Source organism: Catharus ustulatus, chromosome 9 (assembly GCF_009819885.2).
Source record: "Catharus ustulatus isolate bCatUst1 chromosome 9, bCatUst1.pri.v2, whole genome shotgun sequence".
NCBI classification, from domain to species: domain Eukaryota; kingdom Metazoa; phylum Chordata; class Aves; order Passeriformes; family Turdidae; genus Catharus; species Catharus ustulatus.
The window spans coordinates 32,341,127-32,357,654 of record NC_046229.1 but is presented as its reverse complement, the minus strand read 5'-3'; the positions used below and the strand labels follow the sequence as shown (position 1 = coordinate 32,357,654).

The 16,528-nt window shown below is 47.2% G+C and overlaps 1 protein-coding gene across 1 annotated transcript in view; it reads right to left on the bottom strand.

The window, feature by feature from the left end:
- SEC16B (SEC16 homolog B, endoplasmic reticulum export factor) overlaps window positions 1-16,528 on the bottom strand; it is an 89,486-nt gene that overhangs the window by 23,784 nt on the left and 49,174 nt on the right. The window contains exon 29 of the mRNA XM_033068079.1: window positions 1,922-1,991. The gene's annotated coding sequence lies outside the window, so the exon portion shown is untranslated. The remainder of the gene's footprint in view (window positions 1-1,921; window positions 1,992-16,528) is intronic.

The window sequence follows — 16,528 nt, the reverse complement described above, 5'->3', positions numbered from 1 at the left end:
GGCATGAGGGCGGTTGCTGTTTTTAACCAGAGGCCGTGTCTGACTCGAGCGTTAGGGGAGTTAATGAGCACTGTGCAAAGGAAGGGATGGCTGGCAGAAAGCAAACAGGGAAAGCTTTATTTTTACATTTCATTATTTTTATAAGAAAAATAAGACTGGGACCTTAAGGGAGGTGTAAAGAGGATTTTTAAATTTATTTTTTTTTTAAATAGCAGAATTTGTGGCTGGAAGAACCTGCTGAGATGTCCTGTGCCTAAATAGTAGGGAGGTGGCTGGGTCTCTACAGAGGTTACCTTACTCTTCTAGGTTTCAGCATCTGTGAGTGTGCACACACTCACTACAGCTCCAGGAGAGAGTCCTCCGTGGCTCACCCTGTCCATCCAACCCCATCCCACATACAGGATGGATCTGCACAATTATCTTCTCTGGGGGGGTCACAGTCTCCAGGCTGCCCCAAAGAGTCCAGGCAGGCTGGGAGCTCCCTCTCCAGCTCTAAAGCAGATTCAGTGGGCCACTCAGGGGGGTTTAGCACCAAGCAAGTTGAAACCAAAATCAGTAGTCTCTAGAAAAGATGGATGGGGCCAGCAAGCCTGACACTATTCCCCATAAAGCAACAGGGAAGAGGTTAAAAGAGAAGATTCATGGGCATGTATCTCTGCCAGAACCACCAGGTGATCATGTGTACACATTTCTCTACTCTAAGACCTAATTTTCCACCATTTCCCTTGATTTGCTGTTTCTATTCTCCCATTTCCTTGATTTAAGGCCCAATTATTTCTTGTCCTCTTGCCAGTGAAACAAAATATTTCATAAGCACTCCTGCTGCCTCTTGCCACTCCCTCCCTCCTCTGGATGCTGGTTTCAATGCCTGACTCATGCTTCGTGTTCTCTAAAATTTAGAGTATTTTAGTGAACACCTAACAATGATTTTACCATTTTTCTTAGTGATACAAATGGTATTTGGCACCAACTAGCTCGCTGTTGGAATTTAAGTGAGTCTGTGGCTGCCACAGCTTTGACAAGTCTGTGCACAGCAGTCCCTGGAGACTGTCACCTGGGCAAGATTTCATTGTGTCCTTCACAAGGGATGAGCCACAGATCCTGGGCTGAGCTGGAGGTGACTGCGCTGGGATAGGGAGGAGGGCAGACAAGTAAAATCTGTAATTTATCCAGGCCAGCCCCAGCCTTCCAAGGGAGAGCTGGGAACTACCATCCCTACACAAGTCAAGGATCTGGTTCTTCTCCTTAAGGATACAAACTTCTAAGAACCATCAAATCTTCCAAGTGGTTCATCACAGACTGGCTTCTGTCAGCCCACTGAGCATCAGTCCTTCAAAACACTCCTAGGCAAACCCCCTCCTCTCTTCTTGGAGCAATAGTTTTGCAACAAATTTCCATTCCTCTTCCTCTTCTTTGCCCAGGCTTGCATTTCCATAGCATCCTCCTACTAGCTCCTTCAGTCATAACCAAACCTGCCCCAACACAACACAACCACGGAAAAGACAATTAAAAGTGCTATTTCAATATTGCCAACCTTTTTCAATGAGATGGATCCATAATGTTAGGTGAGATTAAGCACAGATCAAAAAAGAGGTTCCTTAGACCACAAGCCTAAGAGAGGGGAAAAGCTCAACATTGCTCTGAATCAAGCTGAACACGGACTCAAAATTGTTTCTCCTGTATTCTCAACTCATGCAGGTGCCCAAGACCTTGAACTTCCATAACCATCTTCTTCCATGACCATTAGCTGCTTACCTCTACCTACATAATACATTTAGCCTTAATTTTTTTCCCCAAAAAAACCCCAACCAAACTTAAAAAAACTTAAACCCCAAACTTAAAAGCGCAACTCGCTGGGCATGCAGCCTTTCCATTCAAACACCATAGAAAAAAAATCTCAAATTTGAAAGCTGTAGCTCACCAGCTGTCTCTAACTTGGGTGGCTCTCCAGAAGGGACATCTCCAGAGATTCTAGTTCTTCCAGTGGCTGTCTGGAAGCAACAAGGAGGAATCACCTTGAGAAGACGATCAGGAGGAAGGAATAGGATGAGTTACTTTCTCCTAGATGTTTTGAGCTATGCCTGTTCTCTTCAGCCACACAAACACTTCTCCACAGCACATGGAGAAGTGTCCAAATCTGATCTCATGCTCAGATTTGGGGTCAACTAGGCAGGAGAGCTGGACACAAGTTGGGAGATGCAGAGCTCCATCAGAAATTAGGCCCTAAAATATTGCAATGGGAAGTCCTAAAAAGGTCAAAATATTCACACATCCCAAAGCAGGTAGGGTCTGGTCTTCACACCCACCATGGCTGCTGGCAGCTCATTCACACATTTCATGGAGTCTGGAGGGCAAGTTCAGGCCTGCAACCAGACTTGCTGCTCTGTTATGGGATTTGGCAAATTCACCCCAAAAAGCCTCACAAAATAATTGACCACCAAATGCCACCAGAGTGAGAGAAGTTTGGTCTTTGGTGACTCAAGAAAGGACTGAGGTTTGTTGGGGGGCAGCTCTTTATCTGAACTTAAAAAGAAGAAAACTAGACACAGCTAGAAATATCAAGTAGGGATGGAAAACATGAGGAAAAACTTGACAGACTCTGCAGATTTCCCTGTACAAGGCCATCATCTCTTCACAGCTGGGGCTACACAAGACAAGACCTCCTCTATTGTGAGTATGGCCTGGAAATAGCTTCTGGGACCCCACCTGCTACTCTGTGGGGCATCAGACCTGCTCTGGACTCCTTCTAAGGATCAGCCCAGTGAGGGCTTCTGAATTCCACTCACAGTTTGGGGAGGTCTGGGGATCAGCACCCCCCAAGATCTCTAAAATCCAGAGGCCTCAGAGGATCCTAACCAGGATAACTTCATCCCTCCCTTGGTACAATCAGCTCTGCTAACTGTATTGGCCTGAGGGTTAGTAGATTAATGTCACTTTTAATTTATCATGTGGCTGTGGCTGGCTAGAAGCATCACCTCCAGAGGAAGCTGACTCACCCTAAGCACACTGTTTTCTGAAGGGCCAGCCAATCCTGCCCACTAGACCACCTTCCCTTCAAGCTACCTGTCAGCCCAGCACAGGCTGAACAGCCCCCAGAAGCTGACACACCACAGTTCATATTCCTGCAAGTACTATCACAGAGCTTAAATCCCCTGAAAAGTATTGGAAACAGTAAAAGCTGACCATTAGGGTAGTTTTACATGGAATAGATCTTCTAGGTTGTAAAGTGTGTTGGGAAGGATCATTACATTTCCCCAGCTGCCTTTCCTCAGAGGAAAGAAGATAAATATTCAGATGGATGTTCATAGCCCAGGGCAAGGGAAATACAACATCTTCTGGAAGAGCAAGCAGAGACTACACTCAGAGCTGTGACTGGCTTCCCCAGTGTCCCATCAAACCCAAACCACTCGTGGCAAGCCCACTCCGAGGCCTCCGTGCCACTCCCTCAGCATCCCGAGTGTCAGGTGTTACAGAATGAGGTGCTCATTAGAGAGCCCACCCCGACCCTGGACACCATAGCAGTGTCAGGGATGACCCAAGATAACAAAACTACAGCATGGGAGCAGTGCAGTGCCTCTGTGTGCTTACTCTGCTGCCCAAACAAATCCTCTCCCATTTGATTTGACCATTCCACAAGAACAGGGATGAACTGTGTGGTCCTTAGGGAGCTCACTAAGCCAGTATTTCTGTAGGAAACAGAAGCTTGTGCACCCAAATTTAAATATAGCTTTAAAAAAATAAAACCAGCCTCTATCTGATCAAGAGAAAAGTGTTTGGAGGGTAAATTGAGACAGGAGCGTTTGCTCAGATTTATGGGGAGAGGTCTGAAGTGAATCCACCCCTTGAGCGGAAGTGTAACTACATAAGCCTGAAGTCCAGCTATAATTTCCTCTGCAGCCTGGCAAAATGCCAGAGGCCCTTTCAACCTCAGCTACTTCAGGATTCTGTGGGATGCAGAATTAATGGTACTCTATTTTGACAACGGGAAGAGGAGGGATATGGTTAGGGCCCCGGCAGGTCTTCTATCCCTTGTCCCATCTCATCTGATTGAATCCAAACCTTTGCTAAAAAAGAGGTCCGACCCCTTTGCCAAAAGGAGCTGTTAAAATACATTTTCAGCCTTCGAAGAGCAAATGCCAATCAGAGATCAGTTTTTCCATTCATCCATGGAATGAATCAGTTCAGAAGAACAGGAACAACACAAACCCTTGAATGCTGAAATGCTTCTCAGCCTTTTCGTTGCTGGATTGGGTTGGGGGCAAGACAGCAGGGAAGAGAGATGTAACTTGGTTTACTGGACACTCCTAATCGAGCTCTAGTGCCTAGGATCAAAGATTAGTTGATTAAAATTCAATTTCAAAGCTTATTAACTTTTGAATGAGAAATGCTGCTATGGTGAGCTTACTTGGGCAGGCTATTTCTGGCTTGGCAGAAGCGGCTGGCAGGGAAAAACAGCTCTTTGCTTATCAGCACCCAGCTTAGACCCAGATGAGGGAAGAGGATTTCACCTCCTCAGACCACTTTAAATCAAGACTAAATGAACAAAAAGACTTCCCTTAAGCTGGATATTAAAACCAGCTGGGCATTTCCCCTTCATGCCACCATAGCTCATTTGAAAACCATGCAGAGACTTTGTGTTGTTTTGCTAAGTTACCCAAAATTCATTTCCCTGCACAGTATTCTGGCCAGGCTGGCAAATGACAGCTCTGACATGAAGTCTCAAGGTATCTTCAGTCCACATCCTCCTTGACCAAGCAGCTCCTTGTTCCTACAGCAGCTGTGCCACCACAACCAGCTCTGTCCCACTACAAAAGGGGCAGGAAACCCTGGCACTGCCAGCTGACAGAGGTGAAAAGCCGAGCTGAAATCTGTTTGCCACAGGCTCTTATCCTGAGGGACACAAATCACAGCTCCTAACCTGAGATCCTTTCAGGACACCCAAGTATATTTTAAAGCATGTAAGACAGAGAATCACAGAATTATTTAGGTTGGAAAAGACCTCTTAAGATATAGGGTGAATCTACATCCTGGAGCTTTAGGGTTGAACATATTCCTTGTCCTAAGGACACATGGGGGTTTCCCACCTTCTCTGCTCTTTCTCAGGCACAGCAACCACAAAGGTGACAACTGCAACACACAATCCCACAGCAAGCTTTTTAAGGTACAGAGTTTTTCAGAACATCTCTCATCCAAGGAAACAGCATTGAGGGCCATCTGTGCCCAAACAAGGGGCTTCACCTCCTATGCAGAGGACTGAGTTTATCACCAAACGCAGTCGTTGCCTAGGTCAGCTATTGACAGGAACTCACGTATGTGTTGCAAAGGCGGCAGCTGAGAAGCATCAAGGTCTAGGTCTGACTCTTGTCCTGCTCACACTGAAACACATGATGTGTCCTCAAAAAGCATCAGAACAAGAGGTTAACACCAACGCCGGAGGGGAAAGGCAATTCCTGCTACTGTAATTAAAAGAGGGAAAACGGCAGGCAGTCTGGGTGAACAAGTTTGCTTTGAAGAATGGTTGGTGACAGCTACATGGCAAATACCTTGTCTCTCTGGGAGGCACCTCAGCAGCTTGTTTCCTCTCTCCTGCTGCGCTCCGGGAATTGCAGGCACACTGCCCAGAGCAGCATGGCTGAAGGAACTCTGCTTCCAGACACTTTCAGACCCAACTCCAAACAGCCATTAGATCAGTAAATGACTGAGCTAACACTGACTTCTCCCTGGTTCAATTAAATCTTATCTTTAACCAAGGAAAAAGGAAAACAGCCTTGCAACCTGCCTCCGGTACACACGAAGTATGCAGGAGCTCTTCAAAAGGATTTCTGCTCCTGCAGATCAGGCACAGGCTTTCAGAAGAAGAAAATCAGTTATTTCCACACATCTTTTTGCAATGTTCACCCAGGTTCCTGTTACACACCTAGTGCCTTCTGGCAGAGGAAGCAGCATGGGCAGCACAAACCAGAGGCCTCCCTCATCCCTCACAAACCCTGAGCATGCGATAATAGAGAGAAAAGGGCATAGCTGCAAACTTCACCTCTACATGGGCACAGCAGGGATCCAGTCTCTGAAACCAAGCCCACAGAAAACTTTGAACATAGAGAAAAAATGCTGGCATAGAAGTGTTGTAGTATAAGACATCCCTGCTGGTGGTGAGGCCACTCTTGCCTTGGGGAAAGAGCATTGTGTTTCTCCCCTAAACTGTAGAGAGGTCAGGATGGAAAGGCACAGAAGTTTCTTCTGAGTAAAAAGCTCTTTTTTAAACTACCTCTAGAAAGAGTCTGACTCTCCTGCTATTCAGTCCATGCCACTGCACTGGCCCAAAGGGCTGAGGGTCCCCACACAGCCTGGGAAAGAGCCAAGGGGTCAGCATGGGTTTAAGAGCCACCCTTGAGCTCCACCTTGTGCTCCCAAGAGCAGTAGCCCTGCTCTCTCCTGCAAGCCTGCCTCGTGTATTCCTGCAGCAAGCTAAAACTGAGCTGTGAAACAACACTTGGAAGCAAAGGCAACACCCGATCAGCCAGGCGAATGCTGAGGAGAGGTGACAGTAACAAGGAGGGTTATGTTTAGCCTCACATCTGTGCTGTTTGGAAGCTCTCTTCACAGGGAGGAAAAAAATAGCTTAAGAATAAATCTTTTACTTGGAAAACATCAAGAGTCTAAGAGAATGACTAATTGAATGGAGAAAGATTGTTGTGTAGGCGAGGTCAGGGATGCAAGGAGCAGAAAGGAAGGACCACCAGTTCAGGAAGGATTCAGGGAAAGCAGCCATCTCCAGGACAGACAGGCATACTCCAGCTGTCTCACCAGGATCATCTTTTGGAGGGGAAAGAACCGAGCCCTCTGCTGCCTCCACTTTGCACAGACCACACTCCTACAACAGGAGGAATCAGCTCCATTCTTCCCTAGGCTCTTCCATGCCAAATCTCAGCAGAAAGCCAGTTGCCAGGCAGGAACTGGAAGCTACTGGTAAAGGAAGCCCAGCGTGGAAGACATGGAAAGTCAGTGAATCTGGGTCCCAGTTTGGAGCCAGCCATTCTACAGTATTCCAATGTCATGAAATCCACCTGCACCTCCTCTGAAATGCCCCAGTCCTCCCTTCTCTATCCTCACTCAGCCCCACCTGAATCACATCCCACTGTGGCAGCAGGTGCCAGCACAGGAGTAGAAAGGCACGCGCTGTTTGCTCAGGACCAGTTCAAACACGCATCATTACATCACACATTCTCATCTAGTCTTCCAGTTCCCAGGAACCACCAGGAGCCAATACACCATGGCAGCAACAGGATCCTTCTTGCCTACTCCAGTCCCAAGAAAGGAGCACCATGCTTGGTTAAAATGCCAAACATCCAGGCCACATAATCCAGTTCCAGACAAGCTTGCTAAGGATATTTCCCCACTACTGCTTCAGTATCATGTGAGAGTTCTAAGTCCCACCGCATTACAAGTGGTTGCAAATCCAATTTCCTTCTCCAAAAAAATGAGGCACGTCTGCACATGACTCAACCCCCCTGCACCCTGCATAAGGATGGAGCGACCAGCTGAGCAATGAGTGCAAAGCCCACATGGCATTAATCCTCCATGTTCATATCAGAAATCCAAATCTCTAATTTACTTCATTCTGAGGTCACTTAAATTTAAGCATCACTCCCGGTCCTACTTCTGTATTTATTTTCTGGTTGCAGATATAATTGTTATACTAACTGTGCCTTAGTTGTGATTATAAATACCCAAACTCCCTTGCCTATGCATGTGCAGGCACGCATCCACACACGTTCATTCTTCTACCTCTTGAGAAATGGGTCTGTTCCGCTTTCTTCTGCTACTGATAAAATATTGATTAGGGAATTTGAAAATTTGAAATGATTTAGGAGTCCCTGGATGGGAAACGTAATGTACTGTGCCGGTCGCATTATGAGCCATCCATCACCTGTCAGCAAGCAGCAAGAAAGTGACAGAATCAATACAAACGTGTCTGAAGATGGGTTTAATTCATTTCCCTTCCCCCTCAGGCCATGGCTGGAGCATCCCAGCTGGAGGAGGAGGAAGTTCGGTAGCACCAGCCCAACCTGAAGTGCAAGGGGGTTAACTTCTTCCTTGGCAGTGCAACCACATCAGGGCCAAGATGGGTGACCTTGGCCACATTCCCAGGGGAGCATGGCCAGGCCAGCCAGCCAGGAATTGCTAAATCAGATCCTGAGGGCTGCACTCAGCTGCCCTCATGCCCCAAGATACTCTGGGGTACCTGCAACGTCCGTGTGGGTCACAGCACTTGCACGGCTCCTACTTGAAGCTGCTTTGATTGACTTGGGCAGGTTGTTATTTGTCCCTAAAGCCTGCCCATGGATGGTCATTCCAGCCTGTCCCAGCACATTTTATGCCATGGAACACTCCTATACATTAGTCTGCTTTCAGAGGGACCAGACTGGCCAGAAGACAGTGTGAGTTTCTTCTTACTTCCCCACTTCCCTTCTGCATCACCCACCTTTAGTCAGCATGGCCTGCTTCAGCTCCTTGCTCCTCAAGCATTTGCTGTTCTTACTCACATCAAGAGTTTTAAATAAAATTTTAAAAAAAAATTAAAGAAGAAGGGGTGAGCAGAATCCATCCATAAGGCGATACATCATCCTCCGCATCTTGCAGACGGATTCAATTGGCCTGTGATCCTATTTTGCAGATTCCCTCAGAGCACTGTAATTCATCCTGAAAGGCATTTCAAATGAGAGCGGACAGAGCACCAGAGAAATGACAGGAGTTGGGTGCCCTGCCATGCTCCCCAGGAACAGAGAGGGTGACCAGGCAGGCTATATTACTCATGTGTGATTAGAGCCAATTATTCCAGGGCACACTGCAGGAGGTGATGGCAACACCAGGGCAGCTCAAACAAGGCCAAGAGAGTTCACAAAAGCTGCTCCTTAACTCAAGCCAGCCCACTGTTAGGCAGCAGCATTAACCCTAGCTGTAGAGCACATAGCACAAGGGATGTTCCACAGCATAAGACAACTTTTGACCTGCCAGCTGTGGGTGGAAGACCCAACAGCCTGCTGGGTGGGAAGAGGAGGACCTCCAAGCTTCCATCTTGATTGGTTCTTTGTCCTGACAGAATCCTGACAGATAACCCTCCCCTCTTTCCAACATCTTTCAAGGCTTCAAAGAGGCAGTGCAGGCCAATGGATACTGAAGCAACACTCATCTTCTGGGCAGCATGTTTCTCCTCTGTTCTTTGAATGATGATGTAGCTTGCAGGTATGACTTCTCAGAGAAAACTTCCTCCTTTCTTTTAATTCCTTTATTTAATAGACTTCAAAAAACCCTTAATGTGCGACTCTCAACTACTGTGACTATTCACTCCAGATACACCCCTTCTACCTCACCATCCCTAATAGACTCAATAAACGGTTTCCAAATCCAGCAGAAGTGCTCTATTTGCTGCCTAGTATACCATATAATCTTTTGCAGAGGTAGTATTGATCTTATTAAACCTGCAGCCATCAAGTCCTCAAATGTGTCTCAGCACTGCTTGCCTAGAGCAAAGTACCTCTTCCAGCCCCACAGTGACATGAAGGTGATGACTCCAGCCCACACTGACCCGGAGACAAGAGGATTAGCGCGTTCCTGAGAACAATCTAATAGTAGAACCATGGCTTTAGGGTATTTAGTCAGAAGCAATATGCCATCTCAAAAAGAAATGTCTGAGTCATTTTAACTGTAAGGGACAGAAATTAGGGGCTAATTCAGGCCGTAACAGGTACTGAATGCCGAGTCCAGAAGCAGCTCTGTTCACGGCTAATGGATTTTGCACAATGACACTGGCTCAGGGCTCTCAGCTCATTGCTCCAGAATGCTCCCAAGACTCACTTGCAGCCAGTTTGCCAAATTTTCCTCACCTGTCCATAAATGGAGAAACTCATGACATTATTTGCACGGTCCTCTCTAAACAAGCAACCCTTCCCACAGCACAAAAACTGGCTCCAGATGAGAGAGGAGAGGCTGTAGGAGGCTGGGCAAGGAAAGCACCATTAAGATGCAAAGCACAGAGTTGAAATTCTGAAAAAAATAGATCTATATACATCTGTATGTGCAGGTACATGAAGCTCACCTTTTTGAGCGAATGCAGCACCACAGTGTGCTGGGAAGGCAGAGGCATAGAGCACAGTCTAACCAGATGTTTGCCTGACAGAGCATCAGCACTGGGTTATGCTCCCAGGCTGCCCTGGCAGCGACATCCATGGAGAGGACAGATGGCAGCTCCACAGAGGAGCATTAGGACCATGACTTGTGTCTTTCTTCTAGACAAGGCTCCAGTACTGCCAGCTTACAGCAGGCACTGAAGGAAGGGGTGATAAATGGCCACTGTCTGGCCCAGAGGTGCTGGGTGCCAAGCAGAGGGGAGAAGGAGGCATGGCTTCCACCCCTTTGACATTCGTGCTGAGCCAGTCGTGTCAGCCCCACTTGTGTCAGCCCCACTCGTCAGCCCATCCTCGCCCTGCTGGCTCCTGATGGGGCCTCAGGACCTGCAAAGGTGGCTACACACGTTGGACTATTTGTCTTCTCAGGTTCTTGGGACAAGCGGGCTGACAGCCCTATTAGTTATCTCACAAAGCACAGCCCCAACACATCCCCAAAGAGGAGGACAGGGAATAACCCCAGGGAATAAGAACATCAAAACCCCATGGCTCCCAGTTTCCCTGGGAAAGGCAAAGCATCAGTACAGCCTGAGAAATTAAATCCTTGCAAGAAGTATGCGGGGAAGAACCCCGGAAGCTGAAGCTTTCACTCATCACCTGTCATCTTTCCTTCGCCAAGGCTAAGTTGCTTCTGTAACAGGGGCAGAGATCACCCCCACTTTCAACACTGACCTTTTAAGCCTTGTCCTGGGATATGCCCAGGATGGGAGACCTAAACTACTCCTGCACCAACCCCAACTAATCCTGCAGTCTTCAAGAAGGCACATCATTGCTCTGGGAACCAGCTACCCACTCACACACGTGAAGAGGAAGAAATACTGATCCAACAGCCCAAAGAAATCATCCAAACCCACATAATGCCCACACATTCTGGAAGCAGCAGGTAGGGACCTGGATCTCTTTGTGCTAGAAGAAAACCAGGATATACAACAGCTCATCAAGGTGCTGAAAGCGCCAGGCACAGAGGTCAGTGTACCACAAGTCCTCAGAACACATCAGTGGGATGTCACATCATTTTATTCCACAGAAGAACAGCTAAAAAAGTGCCCTGCTTTCCACATTGCCAAACCAACACTCCTCCAGCCGGTGCAAGAAGTATTTCCAGTGCACACATACACCCAGGCATCAAGGCATCTCCTGACTTCCCACATAAGCCAGTTTTTAGGAAGGGATCTCCACATGAGTGATTATAACCCAGCTTATCACTGTCACCCAAAGCTGCCCACCTGCCCAGCCAACATCTCCAGCAGAGCAGGATCCCAGCCAGCACCAGTTCCAGGATCTTCCCCAGCTGTTCAGGACACAGCCAGAAGGCAGAGACTGAGCCAAGGTTTTGTAAAACAGAGCATGTTGTAGGTGGGGAGGAGGGGAGACAGCTCTTTGAGCAAGTAATTTCAACTGCCTTGAGAAAACAGGTTGTTAAAATGATAGAATTAAATGGGTTGTTTGAGCAGCCCCCAAAACACTTCCAGAGAAAGCTTCCTGGTAGGAACATTGATTGCAAATACTTATTAACTGATCCTTCATTATCAAAGAGATGTGATACATGTGTTTACAAATTTTGATACATTTTTATTAATCCTACTTAACAGTTTGGTTCTCCAAACCTTCCAAGAAGAACCGTCACCAAGCAACTCCCTAAACACAAATTCCACTTCTGCAAAGGCAGGCGTGGGCACCAGAGGAGTCACTCAAGGATCTGACTGAACCAAGGAACACATTGCACCAGTGTTAGACCCAAAATGGCTCTTTTGATCCCAATCTCTCAAAAAAGGAGGATCTCACTTCAGAAGATGTGTGATAGGGTCACTCACCCACCTTTGTCCACTCATGTAATCCATCAGCCAAGAGACTGCAGGTCCCTCTAACTCAGCCTCCTGTCTCCCACAGGAACTGGGCTTGATACTAACGGCAAGAACTGAAGAGAAGGTAGAAGGTGGAGGTGTTTTCCCAGGATGATTCTCCAGCTCCTAGCAGTCCAGCACTTAAAAACTCTCAAGCTGTAAATTGTTTCAGGGCTGTGTTTAGGCCCATCATCAAGAGTTATCTGCCATGAAATTGCCAAGTTCCTTTTTAAAGGTTCATGATATTTTTTGGCTGCCACAACGGCCCAGGACATATTTCCAAGGCTGAATTAGCTCCTCCCCACACACAGCATGTAAGCTGTTTAATTTAAACCTGATGTCCATTATTTTCTTACCCTGCAGGAAACAACAGTTACCTTCTAATCATCTTCTTGGGTGACTTTATCCATGTCTCAAGTCCTCCTTGTTGATGCTTTTCCCAAGCTGGTGAGTCCTGACCTAGGCTACCCTCAGATGGAAGCTGTGACCCCAAGTTATATAAAACACGGATCCTTGCTCTTGCCAGCATATTCTCCAGCAGCAATGTCAAGCGTGAGTGATGCCCTGTGCTGGGACAAATGTTCTCCTCTGGGGCTCCTCCCTGGAGCTGCTCTGCCAGTGGAGAATCTGAAGGTCTGTTTATTTTAAGCAGGCTAGAGAGAGGCACAGGCAGAAGATAGGTGAGGAGGATCCCTGCCTCAGGTCACTGCTTCAACAAGAGACAAGATTTCCCTCTGAGAAAACCAGAGAAATGCACATTGTCACCTCCTGGCTACTTGGGCAGCAGTTTCTGTCCAAAGAAAAGGCATCATGCTGATGGCCAGATTCCTGCAGGCTTCCACAGCCTCCATCATCCTGCTGGAAGAAGGGGGTCCTGCCAGCCTTTCTCCAATAATCCTGCCTGAGGACTGCAATGTTCCAGCTAGAAACAACCCTCTGAATACTCAAGAAGCACAGTGATGCTGGTATGGTCTGCAAGCTCCACCTGCCACAGAGATCACAGCCAGTCCACCAACACATTTTGTTTTCAGAAGCTGAAAACCGCAGTGTGCTGCCAAGTCATGGATTCTTCATCATTAGCACCTTGCCTAAGAGTGCACGTAGCACGGCTGGGGTTTGCAGGAGAAAATGGGAAATATCCTCTCTCCACACACAGCTGTTACAGAACACTTCATCACAACAGGAAACCCAGCAGGGCCCAAAGCAGAGACTCACAGGTACAAACTGACAGGCACAGTACATCCCATGGCCTGCACTCCCCAGCAAACACCTCCTACCAGCTCAAGCACTAGACAAGCAGTTACACCTTTCTATACACATTGCCTCATGTAGTCATTTTCACACCACTAAAGACAGTGGGTTATAGCAACCAGGTGTGTCTGGGCCTTCAGCACTGCTGCAGGGCTGCAAAATGGAACCAAACTCTGCCTAAAAAGCTAAAATCACCTGTGGGTCAAACCTAGGCTTACGTCTCAGCCACACACCTTCCACAGACATCTTTGCAAGACAAGCCAATTCATCAGTCCAAGAATGTCATACCCTGCGTAGTTCAATCCTAATCCAGCACCTGCAAATTCCACTGAGAGGTGGAACAGAGCACCTCTGTCACCAGCAGTCAAGCACACACAAAGCTTTGGGCTTGTCTGTACTGCACAGGCATTATTTCCCCTACAGAGAGAAGGCAGTGGAAGGACTTTTCAGACACACAGACCTCATCCCTCCCTCGCTGCAACTGTGTGGTCCCAGGGGCCTTAATTATCCAGCATCCTTCTTGCAGGGAGCTGCTCTCTGGGAACATTTGCATGTTCAACTCCTCTGGACAAGTTTTGAGGCAGACAGCTAATCCTCTCCCAGGTCTCAATGTCATATCAATTTTCCCATTCGAAGCTGAGCTCTCTCCATCAGGGGTTTTAAACTAATGAGACGTACTGAGGCCTTCAACTCTGGGAATATCATATGCAGTGGGATTCAATTTCGTTTGATTTTCCTGTGGTTTTCCCTTTGTAATTAACACCAGACAGCATGCAACTCCTCTTCATCCTTTACCACTGGATACCATCTCCACTCAAGACAAACATGTCAGGAAAGGTGATGCTTCTACCCTATGCTGCCAAAAGCATAATAATTTTTTTTGCTTCCTTCCCCCCAGCATGAATATAATCCACATCCTCAAGGTACTATTCAGACCCTTAAATCTCCAAGAGCAGTGGCACAGATCCCTGAGGGTTCACAGCCCCTCCTACTTCTTACTCATATGGATTATGCTCCAGAAACACTGGTGCATAGGCACAAGCTCTGAAAGGGTTTAATGGGTCAGTCTTTCCTAAAATCCTTAGGGGGCTGAAGATCTCCAATGTGCCCTAGCAAAGATGAGGAAGTATGAATTATAGAATAATTAAGGTTGGAAAAGACCTCTAAGACTTCTGAGTCCAACTGTATCTGTTTCCATGTGCATCCTTTCCAAAGGCAGCCTCGTAGTCTTTCTACTACAGCAGGTTTTCCACACTGCTGAAACACAACAGCTGGCATTGACCATTGGCTTGGAGATCACACAAGCCAATATCCACTTCTTTAAAAAAAAACCCTAAAAGAGCTCAGTTGTGCCACATTTGGCAGGACCTGTGAGAAAGGCAATGCTCCCTTTGAGCAGAGGAGTTTGGAACAGCCCCTCAGTGTAGCAAGGGGCTGCACAGCAACATAACATGGTGAAAAACCTGATCAGCAAGGGTAAGCTCCTACAGGCACTGTTATATGAAGGTCTTGAGGGAGAAGGTGTATCTTTTAGTGTCCATTACTAAAACCAGGCACTGCCAACATCCTATGGCCTCAACCCAGCAGAAATTCCTGCAGAAGGGCTCTCCTGCAACCTCTCTAGACAGAGAACACCTGAGGCAGGAAGGGAAGATACTGCTCTAAGCAAAAGCAGGTCAGATCTGCATTACCCCAAGAGAAGCAAATCCTTCTCCACAGTTAGGAAAATAAAAGTCACCACCCATCTACCCTATACACCTTGACCCTGGACTCTCACTGCAGGAGCTACATAAAGGTTCTGAGCAAGACCTGAGGTTCTCTCTGCCCTTGAAGAACATATATTAAATATACACTTTTGAAAGGCACAGCATACTGTGTGATATATTCCAAATTAGCATGCAAAATACCCCATTGTTCAAAGCAAAAAAAAACTGTTGTGTTTGCAAGAACTCAGCTGTCACCTTGACTTTTCTACATAGGATGGCAGAAGCTGCCAGAGACTTACTTGGATTAATGCAGTCTGCAAATTTAAAATCATGCTTTTCCTTTGTACATCTGTAACAGCCACATCCCATTTCTTATAGTGATTTCTATGCCAACAGCCCAAAATGAGGATTTCAAGAGATGCATCTGTTGTATTGCATCTGCCTTCACCCCAGTTCCACTCGGAAGTTTCATCTTGGAAAATATTTAGGATTCCATTAACTGGACCATTTGCCACCTGAAGCTGCAAACAACAAACTCTCACATACCTGCAGCACCCTCGTGGATGTTTGAGGCATGAATCCCTCCCCTGTTAATGTTCACAGTGCTGTGTCCCTGCCTTGGAAAACACCAGCCCAGCCTCTTGCTGCTGTGCCAGGAACCTGCAAGTTCCAAGTGTCGGAGCAGCACCTCGGAGCAGACTTCAGCAACACTTTATCATCATTCCAGCACAGAGCTCCCCACATGACCTGGCAGCTCCAAATGAGCCCTCCACGCTGTGAGAGCACCAGGACCACCGAGGTTTCATCAATATTCATGTCCCAGTGACACTCTAGAGAGCAATGGAAGCCTGTTTTCACCAGCAGATCATTAAACAAAGGGAAATGAGTGGCCTTGCAAGACCAGCTGTGTCACTGATGTCACCAGGAGCTGAAGGGACAGAGACAGGGTCATCACCCAACACTTCTTTTAATAAATAACAGTTCCTTAACACGACCTTGCCATGCCAATGGAACCCACGTGAGACTGGAAGCACCACGGACAAAGATGCCCAAACTGCAATGTCAGGCATGGCAGTGCCTTCTCTCAGGAACCCTGACCAGGGGGATGCTGTTGGAAGAAGCAATATCCAGCAAAACAAGGCTGTAAATCTGAATTAAATTGCTGTTTCAGGCACAGTTAGCCCAGTGCAGGGAACACACACAACTCCCTCCAAGGGCAGTAGCATTTAGGAGCACCCCAGGGCTTCCTGGAATGCTGCATCCCAGCTCGAGGTGTTTAGCAGAGAGCTTCCCCAGGCTGCACTACAGCACTCCACATGCAGAGACTGGATTACAGACCTTAATTGCTGCCATCCATCATCTTAAAAATTAGCACCAGGTTAATGCATTTCCACTGTTCTCAGGAGAGGATGGAGAAGGAAAAGGGAGTCTTAGTCGTAGTTTACCTTGAATTCACGGGGAGGCCACAAGAAAGCAACCCACAGGCAAACTTTCCACATACCCAGGTTACTTGGGATGTTCCCAGCCTCTGAAAAAACCAAAG